We start from the raw sequence: 15,289 nt of genomic DNA, 5'->3' as shown, positions 1-15,289 counted from the left end.
CCTGGTCCTGACAGGAACACCTTTCTTGCACAGTGTTTACAGAATGTCTTCTAACAGTCCCAAGTTAGAACTTTCTCCCCAACCTGTAAGCTTGCGCACTTGTTGGTGAATAGCCTAGAGATAAGGACTGGGTAGGCAGTGGAAGTGTGTAAGATAGTGAGTAAGGGAGGAGATAGCATGGGCTGTTAAGTATTTGACTACTAACCAAAAGGTTAGAGGTTTGAGTCTCCCCACAGGTGCTTTGGAAGAAAGGCCTGGCGACCAACTTCTGAAAGATCACAACCATTGAAAGCCGTATGGAGCAGCTCTACTCTGAAACATACAGGGTCACCATGAAACAGAATCGACCTGACAGCAACTATTTTTTGTTTTTTTTTTTTTAGGGTTGGACCCAGGAAGTTTGAATTGTTCAGCACTTACATCACACAAGCATTACTTCAACAGATTGTATGTTTTTTTTTTTTTAAAAGCACTTTTAATCCTTGTGATAGGTGGTTAGGGATATAGCTGGGAACAAGACAGAGCTTATATTCTAGCCTACTTTCAAACAATCATATACGAATAAATCTTTAGTAAACAGCCCAATCAAGAGAGTTTAATCCTGCTTACACTGAAACTTTGAAAGAGGTATGTTCCACACATTGTTGGGAACTGTTTGAACAGCCTTTTAGTTAAGGTCCGTCCTTTACAGACACTTTATTCCAAATAAGTTGATTTCCAATTTTCCAATGCCTGACCTGAAAGGATAAGCTGCTGCCTCTAATAAGTGCCTGTGAGTGTGCGTGTGTGTGGGTGTGTGAGCGCTAAAGAAAGGGAATGGGAATAGACACATAAATTATGCTGCTTATACTTATATGTGCAGCTGGCATTTCTATTGTTTTGTGTCTTATGACAGTGCCCTCCTCTGGAAGCTGTTAGGATAAGAGCTAATGTCGGCTGTGCCACACAAAGGTGATGGTGAATTGATGAGCCTGTAAAGAGATTCTAAGGAGAATAGGGAAATGCATTGTTAATGCTATTAAATATTACTTAGCCTACAGCAAGCTGCATGTTCAACAGTTTAAACTTTAATTGCTAGCTGATGCAGAAACAAGCCTGGATATATGTAAATCCTATTGAAAGCTAATATCATTTTGGCTACTCAGATGGATTAGCAGCCACTACAATTAGCAGCATGTGCAGCTAATGATATTAGGGGAGAATCCATCATGTAGCAGTCTGGGCCTTTAAATCTGGAAGGAAGTTAAGGCTCCTCTCCTCCACTGGAACCCCATACTGGGGAGTCTTGCCAATTGATGCAGCAGACTGTGGGGGTGAGCCAAGAAGCTCATGCAATGCAACAGACTGACTCTACTATCACCTTGAATCATTCCTCTTTGCGCCCTTTACCAGTAATTCTAGCTAAGCGTATTCTGGCCAGCGCTGCCTCCTCCCACTTACCAGGGATTGACACTGGATCGCTGAGTAGAGACAAAAAGATCCATCTTCAGTTATTGAACCCATCAGCTTTATGGTTCACTCTGGCTACTATGGCTGTGAATGAAGGAGAATGAGCTTGTCTGAGGAGATAATATCTGAACTGAGACCCAAATAACAAGATGATGTCTCTCAATATCAGCTTCGGTTTTTGTTTTAGCTGAGTATTAGAGCAGAACATTTTAGAGAGAAAAAATAAGTCTTCATCATCTAAGGAAACCCTGGTGGCATAGTGGTTAAGTGCTACGGCTGCTAACCAAAGGATTGGCAGTTCGAATCCACCAGGCGCTCTTTGGAAACTCTATGGGGCAGTTCTACTCTGTTCTCTAAGGTCGCTACGAGTCGGAATCGACTCGACGGCACTGGGTTTGGTTTGGTTTGGTCATCATCTAAAGGTCCTGTGCTTATTTCAGAGCATGTTCTAGGACCCTTGACCGCAGCAACAACAACAACACAACCTAATTTTCTCTATTGCTCCATAATAAACCCATTCATAATTCAGTGGCTTAGGACAACTGCTTATTTCTCATAAGTCAGTGGGTCAGCAAGGGGCTGAATGAGCTAGGGTTCTGAGAAGTTTTGCTCCATAATTCTCTCTCTCATTCTCTTTTTCTCCTGGAAATGGAAAGGCAATAGAACAAGCAAGCTCAATGGCACAAAACCAAAATAAAACCAAACCCATTGCCATTGAGTCAATTCTGATGCATAGCAACACTATAGGGCAGAATAGAACTGCCGCATAGGGTTTCCAAGAAGCAACTGGTGGATTCGAACTGCTGACCATTTGGTTAGCAGCTATAGCTCTTAACCACTCTGCCACCATTGCTTTTCATATCTCTGCTTACAACACATCTGCTAGTATGTCATTGGTCAAAGTAAATCACATGACCAAGCCGAGGGATGTGGAATTATGCCCTGCCACAGTGGATGTCACTGCAACGTTACATGCCACCAGGCACGGAAACACCAATAAGTAAAGAACTTTTCTGGAGCAGCAAATAGCTTACCCAGATTCTAGTATTGCAGTTGCCACCAAATATGTCATTTTAAGCATGGCACTTACTCTCTCATCTGTAAAATGTGACTACTTGATTAGATAATTCCTAGATTCCATTCAAGCTCTAAATTTCCCAAGACCCAGTTGGCATTTATAGCAACTGGGCAAATAAATACGCAATTCTGTTATGAAAAAAAAAAAAAACTAAACTCTGTAATTGGCTCTTGTAAATGCTTCACAATGGTGTGCAGGGGCTTTGTGGTGCTGTTCAGTAGTAAAGATAACAATGGAAAAAAGTCACAATGCAAAGCAGCATCAAGACGATCACAATTCATTTGCTAACTCCTACACAGATTATTTTTCTGCCCTTACAAGTCACTCAGAGAAATGTAGCAATTCAGAACTCAGGCCCTGCATACTTCACATTAGTGATGTGACTATTAAAATGAGATGTTGTTGTTTTTGTTAGGTACTGTGTTCGGCATTGTCAAGTCAGTTCTGACTCATAGTGACCCTATGTACAACTGAACAAAACACTGTCTAGTCCTGTGCCATCCGCACAATATTTACTATGTTTGAGCCCATTGTTGCAGCCACTGTGTCAATCCATCTCGTTGAGGCTTCTACTCTTTTTCACTGACCCTTTACTTTACCAGACATGATGTCCGTCTTCAATGACTGGTCTCTGCTGAGAACATGTCCAAAGTACATGAGATGAAGTCTCACCATCCTTGTTTCTAAGGAGCATTCTGGCTGTACATCTTCCATGACAGGTTTGTTAGTTCTTCTGGCAGTATATGGTGTATTCAATATTCTTTGCCAATACCATAATTCAAAGGCAGCAATTCTTCTTCAATCATTTAATGAGATCTATTAAATGAGATACTGCACATAAATGTCTTAAAAATAAGCCGTATGTATTACTTTTTAAAACTACTTGAAAGCCAAAGAATTTTGCTTATGTAAGTATATATAAATATATATATGCAAACATGTGTATATATACACACACACATACATATAGAATATATATACATACATTCATATATATTTATATATGCTTGTATATATGTCTGTGTATATACATATATACACATATATACAGGCAGTTCCCGGGTTATGAACCTCCAACTTATGTGCCCTCACTTTGAAATGATTGAACCAACCCCTACTTATGAAAAATTTTTCATCACAATTACCTTCTTTTGCTGTACATGCAGATTTTAAATCATTGCAATGGCTTCAAGCCTTTTCTTACACTAAAGTAAGGCTAAATAAGAACCTTATGCATGTGTTCTGGCTTACCTATAAATTCAACTTAAAGACAGAGTTAGAAACAGATCTCATTCATAACCTGGGGACTTTAGATAGATAGACGGACGGACAGACAGACAGACGGACTGACGGACGGATGGACGGACAGATGGATGAGAGATAGATTGATAGATGATAGATGGTAGATAGATAGGTAGATAGATAGATAGATAGATAGACAGACAGACAGACAGACAGACAGACAGACAGACAGATAGATAGATAGATGGATGATAGATTAGATAGGTAGGTAGGTAGCCTGGTGGTATAGTGGTTAAGTACTACGGCTGCTAACCAAAGGGTTGGCAGTTGAAATCCACCAGGTGCTCCTTGGAAACTCTGTGGGGTAGTTCTACTCTGTCCTGTGGGGTGGTTATGAGTCAGAATTGACTCGACAGCACTGGGTTTTATATACATATACACACACACACACAAATATATGTTAAAAAGCAAAGATGTCACTTTGAGGATTAAGGTGTGCCTGGTCCAAGCCATGGTATTTTCAATCACCTCATATGCATGTGAAAGCTGGACACTGAACAAGGAAGACCAAAGAAGAATTGATGCATTTGAATCATGGTACTGGTGAAGAATATTGAATACACCATGGACTGTCAAAATCACAAACAAATCCGTCTTGGAAGAAGTACATCCAGGATGCACCTTAGAAGTGAGGATGGCGAGATTTCGTCTCACTTACTTGAGACATGTTATTAGGAGGGACCAGTCTCTGGAGAAGGACATCATGCTTGGTAAAGTAGAGAGTCAGTGAAAAAGAGGAAGATCCTCAATAAGATGGATTGACACAGTGGCTACAATAGTGGGCTCAAACATAGCAACGATTGTGAGGATGGCACAGGACCAGGGCAGCATTTCATTCTATTGTACACAGGGTTGCTATGAGTCAGAGCCAACTGGGTGGCATCTAACAACAACAATATATACATATATCAGCAGTCTACACAAGTTCCTATTGTCTTACACATGGCCCACTTTATTCTTCCTAGCTTTTGAAGATATTTTCATTTCACCCTTTAGTTCAGAAAATTCTCAGGGCTCCTTCAGTCTCTCTAGATGGGTACTGGCTTCTGAATATAAAACCACTGCAGGCTGGTCAGCTATCTTCTCTGTGGTTCCTCAAGCAAGTATAAAAAAAACCCAGAAGGAATATACTCTCGTTCTTAAAAAATGCCCAGAAGAGGAAGCAGCAGCACTTTTTTTTTTTCCTTACTGCAGGCTTTTAGGTATCATGGTTATGAAATATGGCTGCAGCATTCTTTTAAATCCTTTTAAGTAGCAGTCATCCTCCTCTCCCTCTCCCTACCGCCCCCCCCCAATACTATTAAGGCCTTCACAGGTATCAATCGTCGGGAAGTAGGAAGAACTGCACTTTAAAAGGATTTTAAATAATGTCTCCAAGAAATATAGCAGCAGATTGTTCAATGGGGATTATCAGCCAAGAGTGTGCTAAAGGAGGGAGGACTCTCTTTTAAAAGGTCTTTAAATAATGTAAGTGTACTTCTTGGCAACGTTACTCAGAGCCATTTAAAGAGGAGATATCTGTGCGACACCCACCCCCTGGGAGTGTGCACCCACAGAGGAGGTATGAAGAAACATGACAAGTGATGTACCCACACCTTGACATTGTCATGACGCAAAGGCTCCAGGCTTTATTCAATATTTTGAGAGTGCCAGAGACTTACTTAGTAAAGACAGTCTCCCTCCGTCTAGGGATCAAGGTCAAATATCCCCTAGAGAATATTTAAACATTTGCTCAGTGACCTTCCGGGTAAAATGAACTTCCTATACTTTCCGGGAGGGTCATACAAAAGGAGCAATTGCTTTCCTTTCTCTTCTCCTTCGCTCCTTTGTAAAACCTAACTTGAGATCTGAAATCATCAAACTCTAAGCAGCCTAGTCTGTCTTCTTTAAAACCACCCAATAGCCAACTCCCTCCTTACTCCAGCTTCATTCACACCTACAGCATCGGCAGAGGAGGGACAGTGTAGCAGGTTGCAGAGGATAAGGGCTTTAAACTTGGACCAGAAAATCTGAGTTTGAAATCCGGTTCTGCCACTACTGGTGAGTTGAGGAAAATGTCATTACCCCCCTGATCCTCAGTCTTCTCATCTCTAAGACAGAGTTTCAAAACTGCCTGCTCCAAGCATTATTACTAGGGTTAAATGGAATCAAATTATGTACAGCACTCAGCTCAGTGCCTAGCACCTTCTAAGCGTTCAATACATGGGACTCAGGGAGCTGTGATGCGGAGGCTCTTACTTTTGACTGTGACCTTAGTTGTTAAGGGTATGGAAAGTGCCTGCCTTGATTTATCTGACTTAAATCGAGTGTAATACACATCAGGTACCTGTTTTAATAACTGTGTGCTGCCTCAGAACTGTGGGCTAAATGGAGCTTTCTCCTTGAGGTGGAAGCATGAAAAATCAATTCAAACATTTGGTGTGGATATGGGGGTCCCTTAGGCCATTTTACCAGGTAGACTTTCCACAGATTTCAGTAAAAGCGAGTTTCAGGAGCTCAATGTTCCTTCCTGTTTTCAGAGATCAAACACAAAGCAGGCAACAAAGCTCGAAGATTCCCTGTTTTCCTTTGCAACCTAGAAGAGACTCAGAAATTAGAAACACCTTTACCAACTTATTAAATGTACATTGCATATTTGGGAAATTGTGATGTGATAGAGCCTGAATCAAAGAACACCACCAAAGAAGGACACCAAGCTGACAGGTGAGTAGGAATAATGCAGCTCAAATGATGTGAGGGAAAATGATGTTCCTCTAGCTTCAGACGGTGGAACAGGTCTTGTGTCATTGACCACAATGACAGAAAATCAAACTGAACCCCATTAAAGGGAAAAAGCCATCTATTTTAGTTAGCCCAGCAGGCACCTGAAAGCTCCTCTCAGTATGAAAAAATGGAAGGGCACTTGAGAGGATGGAGGTCTCAGTTCTAATGACTATGTTTGCACCTCCTGTAGAGGATGGATCTCTTTTTTAAATATGAGGGATTGATTTTGAAAACAGTCTTCTCTGCTGTGTTAGTTCCTTTCTTGCCTTTCAATGACAAGGGGACATGATTAGGTGAGGACCTTTTCAGTTAACTGAGATGAACCAAAACAAGGGAACCATTTTTTAATGGCAAAAAGCTGGCAGGAACTTTTTTTTTTTTTTTTAATTATTTAATCCCAAACAACGGTGCTACAATAGGAAGCATTTAAGACAAAAGCATCAGAGAAATAGGAGAAAAGAAAAATGCTTTTGAGATTTTCTTAAAGAACTTTGAAGGATTTGTTTGTTTTTTACAGTATTATTGATACCAGCAAAATAAAGGTGAGAAATAATTCCTTTAAATCTTTTTTTCCAATTGACATTCCAAATACTTTGGTCTTTCTGCCCATCACCTGTTGATAGAAATACCAAAGTTGTCTCTTTGACCCTTATTGAATAAAGTGGAACTCTAAAACAGCTATTCAGGTAGCTCAGGCCCCTAAAACACTTTGGCCTCAACTATGCTACATGTAGTCTAAAGAGAATTTTGCAAAATGTTGACACCAATTTCCATGAATATTGCCCCATGAAACATGGAAATTGTTCCAGCCAGAGACCCCAATCAACATCACCATCATTATTGTAATTCTGCTTTACGAGTTAACATGGAAAGCGTTATATACATCCCAAGAATAGCATGCAAATGTATTTTTTCCTAGCCATGTCTTGATTCCACCTTATTTGTGGATTCCCAGTAATTCAGAAGCCAACTAACGGCATTCAGCATCTTGCTTTATTTGCTCCAACTTGACTGTACTTCAAGACTTTTATCTATTGAAAAGCCATGCTCTGAGCAACATTTTACCTAGCTGCTCATGCCTTATATTTGAATTTTACTTTCTAGCTGAATATAAATCTGTAATAAATCTTCAATAACTGCATCTATAGCAAAGCAAAGGTGTACACTTTGTCTGTTTTAACAAGGCAAGGAAGAAATTGCTTTGTGCATCAGGCCTCAAAGCCTGGTTACATCTGGGATCATGAGATGGAAATGGGAGATAAGATTTCATCAGAAGTCAGGTGTTACTGGTTTTACAACTCTTAGGTATTGTTGAGAAGGGGTGGGGCAAGATGTGGGAATAGAGGATGATTTCAGAAGTTTCTGCTACGAACTCAAGAATAACAAGGCACAGTCCAGCTTCTGAGTTCCATTATACCTGTTGTTGTTGTTAGGTGCTGTCTAGTCAGTTCCAAGTCATACCTACCCTATGCACAACAGAATGAAACATTGCCCAGTCCTACACCATCCTCACAATTGTTGCTATGCTTGAGCCCATTGTTGCAGCCACTGTGTTAATTCATCTCATTGAGGGTCTTCTTTTTTGCTGACCCTCTACTTTACCTAGCATGATGTCCTTCTCCAGGGACTGATGCCTTCTGACAAAATGTCCAAAGTATGTGAGACACTGTTTCGCCAACCTTGCTTCCAAGGAGCATTCTGGTTGTTCTTCTTCCAGGACAGATTTGTTCCTTCTTTTGGCAGTCCATGGTATATTCAATATTCTTTGCCAACATGACACTTTAAAGGTGTCAATTCTTCTTCTGTCTTCCTTATTCATTGTCCAGCTTTCACGTGCATATGCGGCGATTGAAAACACCATGGCTTGGGTCAGGCACACCTTAGTTCTCAAGGTGACATCTTTACTTTTTAAACCTTTAAAGAGATCTCTTGCAGCTGATTTGCCCAGTTCAATGCATCTTTTGATTTCCTGACTGCTGCTTCCTTGGGTGTTGATTGTAGATCCAAGTAAAATGGAAAAAAAAAAATGAAAAGGAACGGTAAAATTACAACATGAAATAAAAGGAAGAGAAGAGCTGTACACCCATATTAGGTAAGAATCTTCTTGAGCTGACACTGAGCTGAATCCTATGACTCGTGCAAATACTGACAAGCCCCCCCCCCGCCCCCTTTGGCATTGATGCTTTAAACAGAGACAGGAAATCTGAAAGGTGGCAAGTCTGTGCTCTTCCTTCACACCAGACAGGCTGCAGTGGTTGCCTTACTCAGCCTGGTGGCTGTGTTGATTCCAAATCACACAAGGTAGGAAGGCCCACAGCTTAAAACATTCCCCATGGCATCTGGATGATTAACTCAGCAGCTTGAGCTATTCCAAATGTTGCTTTCTTGTCGGAGAAAAAGAATAAATACATTGGGTGTGAGTGATGGCCAGCGAGGGAAAGCTGGAATGTTTGCTCAGCCTCAGTTTTCTGTGAGCTGAACAGCTTTCCAAAGGCCCTTATTTTTTCCTCTCCAGATGTTCCTGAGGAAGATGCAAATGAGCATATTTTAATGTTGCAGAACTGTCACATTTTGTCCACGGAATCTAACAGAATGCCATCAAGTCCAGCAAGCTTACTCTCTGATGGGGACTGTCTGTATTACTATCAATCATATCAGAGTGGCCATTGCAAAATGCAGACTTTAATTTCAGAACAACAAACATTCTTCACATATCCTCAGGCATACCATCTTAAATTATTTTCTCATAAATACTGACTCACAAGTATCATCACACAGATATGACTGCTGAAACATTGCTTCACATCGCTACCTGTGATGTTTATAAGTGGCTCCACTTTACAGATGAGTAGCCTGAGGAACAGAGAATATCAACAGACTGGCTTAGCATCAACCATACCTGAATGGGACAGGTATAAAAGCCAACAGTTCCCTTTCAGTTTTTCCTCAAACCATCATTAATTTTGGCTCTTTGGTTTCTTTCTAGGTTGCATCATTTATGAACTGGTAATAGTATCACTAAGGAGCTCTGGTGGAGCAACAGTTGAGCACTCAGCTACTAAAGGAAAGGTCGACAGTTCAAACCCACCAGCCCCTCCAAGTGATTGAAAGATATGACAATTTGCTTCTATAAAGATTACACAGCCTTATAAACCCTAAGGGCAGTTCTACTCTGTCCTGTAGTGCCACTGAGTCAGAACCTATTGACAGCACAGAACAACAGCAATGGTTTCACAAGGTCTCAGTTTTAACTGAGTATAGCAGATAAGAGTTGAGAGATTCTGTGGTAATTTCAAGGCAAAATGGTGTAGCAGAGGCTGTGCCTGACTCTGGCTCTTTTTATTCAATGACAGCAGCTGTTCTAATTTGGACCAGCCAGCACTGAACTTGGAGAACATTTTAAGAGGAGGCGAAACTGTAGGAAGATTCAAGAATTATGGCTAGTAGGAAAATTCTGTGGATATTCAAAATGGGAAATAAGTAAACATATCTAGAGAGAAAAACATAATAGAAAAAGGGAAATTTCCTCCAGTATATGCCAGCTATGAATCCACAGTGCCAAAAGGCTAATTAAAATAGAAAAGCTCACTCATCTGAATATTTACAAATACTTTTATCATTGAATATTTAGACAGCATATGAAATTTTACTGAATAGTCTAGGTTCCATCAGAGTTTTTTAGCTTGGTAGGAGAATAATTTAATATTGTCTGTCTATAAAGCCCAAAGCAAAGATAATTCCATCAATTTTCTTGTTATTTTGATCATTGCAGAGAGCAAAGCAAATGGAAATTTCTGAACCTGAGTGATATATTTTAAAACTCTATATATGTAATCTCTCTACAGATTTCATCTTAAAACTGAAGAATTTGAACTAAAACATCTGTTTAGGTCCTATTTCAGCTCAGGTATTATATGATACTATGATTGATCTTTTTTTTATGTTTCTATCAACAGAGGTAGCAATTCCCTAAGATTCTGTTGATATGGATTTTCTAATGTTGAATACACATAGACCTCTGCAAAATACTGTCCTGCATCTTCTTTGTCTTCCTTGCCTAATTTAGTCTTAGAATTCAAGACCAGAACTCATTAAAGTATCAAATTACAAGTGATGTTCCAAAATGCAATTACCTGTATGATCAGCTTTAAGAAAAACTTATAATGTGAATTCACTATTATTTCCATTAAAAAATAATTCACTAAAATTTTATTTAAATAATGTACTCTCTCAGTGCACCTTAAATTAGATTAATTTACCAAAAATGCATTTGACATATAAGTTCTTAGGAATTCAATTTTTTATAGTTATACCAATGCTAATAAAAATCATCAACCCCGTAGAATAATTGAATAGCCAAAATTGTGAATCTAGTTTTCGATATAAACTCACTAAAGCTTTAAAGGGGAAAGTGTTCTTCATTAGGAACCCCTGGCCTAGTTCAGGATATCAAATTATCTTACCTGTGCAATAACCGTGTCTTAGCTTGTGTGGTGGTTTTAAAATATGTGTGCAAATTTTCTGATACTCTGGACATCAAATCTGGGCTAATTTTAGCAACTGGTTTGTAGCCAAAGAATGCAGCAGAAGTCGTGCTGTAAGAGTTCAAAGGTTAGGTCTAAAAGAACAGTAATTTCTACCTGGTTCTTTGGGACACTCATTTTGGGCAAAGCTATCCACCATGTAAGAAGAATGATTACACTGAGACTTCAGTACTGGAGAGGCCATGTGTAGGATCTCAAGTCACCACTCCCAGAAGACCTCAGCAATTGAGTCATCCCAGCCCAGACCCCAGATATACGAGTAAAGGGGCCTCCAAAATATTCCAGCCCCAGCTGTCACCCCCAACCTCTGATTTTTCCCATCTGAGGCACCACCCCTCACGGGACAGAGACATGCCATTCCTACTGTGCCTTTCTTGAATTCCTAACCCAGAGAATCCACAAACTTAGTGAAAGTCTTGTTTTATGTCACTAAGTTTTAAGATGGTTTATTATGCATCAGTAATAACTGGGACAGTTTGGTTCCACTCAAAGCAGACCCTTAGATTAGGATTTGAGTGCCAGTAGATTGTTGTCATTGTTGTTGCGTGTCATCGAGTCCCTTCCAACTCCTTGACAAACTGTCCAGGCTGTAAATCTTTACTGGAGCAGATCGCTAGTTCTTCTCTCCAGCAGTCGCTGGTGGATTTGAACCACTGACCTTTTGGTTAGCAACTGAACACTTAATCATTGTGCCATCAAGCCTTGGTAGTTAACTCCAGGAGGCATTGGGTGGCATGTAGGAAAGTGAGATAGGAAGAGAAGAAAGTCAATATCAGGTATATTAGTGAGCAAATGTTCTGGATTGAATTGTGTTTCCCCAAAATATGTGTTGAAATCCTAATCCCTGTATCTGCAAATATGACTTGTTATGAAATAGGGGCTATCTTTGTTATGTTAATTAGGATTGGGTGGGTCCTAAACCTAATCACTTCTGAGTTATAAAAAGAGCAGAATAGACACAGAGACAAACACAGGGGAAAGACAGATGCCAAGGAATGCCAGTAACTCCAAGGAATGCCAAGAAAATTCAGGGGCTAGCTGATAAGGAAGGATCTACTCCTATAGCCATTCCCTCCAAAGTACTAGACATGTTCTCACAATCAAACTTAAGCAAAGTTTCCTTCTCTTAGTCAACTCCCTCCAGACTTGAAGAAAGCAGAAGTCAGTTCCAAAGTAAAACTGCTTACATGTTTAAAGTAAAGGTGATCCAACTGAGTGTGGAAATTATAGAACAATATCATTAATATCACACGCAAGCAAAATTTTGCTGAAGATCATTCAAAAACGGCTGCAGCAGTATATCATCAGGGAACTGCCAGAAATTTAGGCTGGTTTCAGAAGAGGACATGGAACCAGGGATATCAGTGCTGATGTCAAATGGATCCTGGCTGAAAGCAGAGAATACCAGAAGGATGTTTACCTGTGTTTTGTTGACTATGCAAAGGCATTCGACTGTGTGGATCATAACAAACTATGGATAACATTGTGAAGAATGGGAATTCCAGACCACTTAATTGTGCTCATGAGGAACCTTCAGATAGATCAAGAGGCAATTGTTCGGACAGAACAAGGGGATACTGATTGGTTTAAAGTCAGGAAGAGTGTGCGTCAGGGTTGTATTCTTTCACCATACCTATTCAATCTGTATGCTGAGCAAATAATCCAAGAAGCTGGACTATATGAAGAAGAACGGGGCATCAGGATTGGAGGAAGATTCATTAACAACCTGCATTATGCAGATGACACAACCTTACTTGTTGAAAGTGAAGAGGACTTGAAGCACTTACTAATGAAGACCAAAAGCCACAGCCTTCAGTATGGATTACACCTCAACATAAAGAAAACAAAAATCTTCACAACTGGACCAATGAGCAACATCATGATAAACGGAGAAAAGGTTGAAGTTGTCAAGGATTTCATTTTCCTTGGATCCACAATCAACAGCCACAGAAGCAACAGTAAAGAAATCAAAAGACGCATTGCATTGGGCAAATCTGCTGCAAAGGACCTCTTCAAAGTGTTGAAGAGCAAAGATGTCACCCTGAAGACTAAGGTGCGCCTGACCCAAGCTGTGGTATTTTCAATCACATCATATGCATGTGAAAGCTGGACAATGAATAAGGAAGACCGAAGAAGACTTGACGCCTTTGAATTGTGGTGTTGGCGAAGAATATTGATTATAACATGGCCTGCCAAAAGAACGAACAAATCTGTCTTAAAAGAAGTACAGTCAGGATGCTCCTTAGAGGCAAGGATGCCGAGACTGCATCTTACATGCTTTGGACATGTTGTCAGGAGGGATCAGTCCCTGGAGAAGGACATCATGCTTGGCAGAGTACACGGTCAGCGGAAAAGAGGAAGACCCTCAACGAGGTGGATTGACAAAGTGGCTGCAACAATAAGCCCAAGCATAACAGCAATTGTGAGGATGGCTCAGGACCGGGCAGTGTTTTGTTCTGTTGCGCATAGGGTCACTAAGAGTCGGAACCGACTCAACAGCACCTAACAACAGCAACAACAAATGATAGACATTATCCTGAATTGAATTCAAATGTAGTGAAGGCAAAACTAATTCAAACAAGTGTAGTTTCAAGGTTTCTAAGTCAGAGGGTCACTATGAGTTGGAATCGACTGGACGGCAGTGGTTTTTAAAGCCAAAAAGTAAAATGGCAATACTTCTAACTCTGATAATATTGAAGATATCATTTGATTTCCTTTGATAAAAGACACCTGCTATCTAAGTCTGATCCAGGTATTTTCAAATCTGTTCTTCTTAGTCCTTATAATAAGGGGCTATGCCCTCTCTTTCTTGTTCTCTGACCCCCTCCCACGCCATGGATCAAGACATTCGAATACCACTTTCTTATTGTTTTCTTGAGACAGTCGTTGAATGATAATGTGTCGCTACAAAGCCCATAATGACTTTTAATTACAGCATCTACTGTCACATGCTGTCTTGTAATCTCAGTGGATGTCACTTTCTCCTCATTCAGAAAAAAGATACGTTTTCCTCTCCAAACATCTGCATTAGCATATAGTTTATGTTTTTCCTGGGATATATTAAATGAGTTATAAAATGCTGGCTTTTGGAATTATTACCTGACATGAATTAGCCCAGGTATGGAAAAAAAGCCTGTATTTGTCTGTCCATAATCTATATATACATGACACAATTGTACTTCAAACTGGTGCCAAAAATGATAGTATTCTAATATTTTTTAATTTTTTTTAATAGTTCTTTAGATGAAGGTTTATGGAACAAACTGGCTTCTCATTAAACAGTTAGTACACATATTGTTTCATGACATTGGTTAACAACCCTACCACAGGTCAACATTCTCTCTTCTCGACCTTGGGTTCCCTATTCACAGCTTTCCTGTCCTCTCCTGCCTTCTAGTCCTTGCCTCTGGGCTGGTGTGCCCCTTTAGTCTCATTTTGTTTTATGGGCCTGTCTAATCTTTGCCTAAAAGGTGAACCTCAGGAGTGACTTCATTACTAAGCTAAAAGGTTGTCTGGGAGCCATACTCTCAGGGTTTCTCCAGTCTCTGCCAGGCCAGTAAGCCTGGTCTTTTTTTGTGGGTTAGAATTTTGTTCTACATTTTTCTCCAGCTCTGTCTAGGACCCTCTATTGTGATCCCTGTCAGAGCAGTCAGTGGTGGTAGCCAAGTACCATTTAGTTGTACTGGACTCAGTCTGCTGGAGGTGGTGGTAGATGTGGTCCATTAGTCCTTTGGACAAATCTTTCCCTTATGTCTTTGTTTTCTTCATTCTCCCTTGCTCCTGAAGGAGTGAGACCAGTATTTTACCTTAGATGGCCACTCATAGGCTTTTAAGACCACAGATGCTACTCACCAAAGTAAAGTGTAGAACATTTTCTTTATAAACTACGTTATGCCAGTTGAGCTAGATGTCCCCACAATCCTCAGTCCAGTAGTTCAGTCCCTCATGGAGTTTGGATGTGTCTATGGAGCTTCCATGACCTTCTCTTGTACCGGTTGTGCTGGCTTCCCCAGTATTGTGTACTCTCTTACCCTTCACCAAAGTTTCCACTTATCTATTGCCTATTATGTGTTTTTCCATTCCCCACTCCTACCTTCCCTCGTAACTGTCAAAGATTGTTTCTTTTTGTGTGAAAACCTGCTCATGAATTTTT

The sequence above is a fragment of the Elephas maximus genome, chromosome 5, assembly GCF_024166365.1.
Source record: "Elephas maximus indicus isolate mEleMax1 chromosome 5, mEleMax1 primary haplotype, whole genome shotgun sequence".
Classification (NCBI taxonomy): Eukaryota; Metazoa; Chordata; class Mammalia; order Proboscidea; family Elephantidae; genus Elephas; species Elephas maximus.
This window is presented reverse-complemented; position numbering follows the sequence as displayed.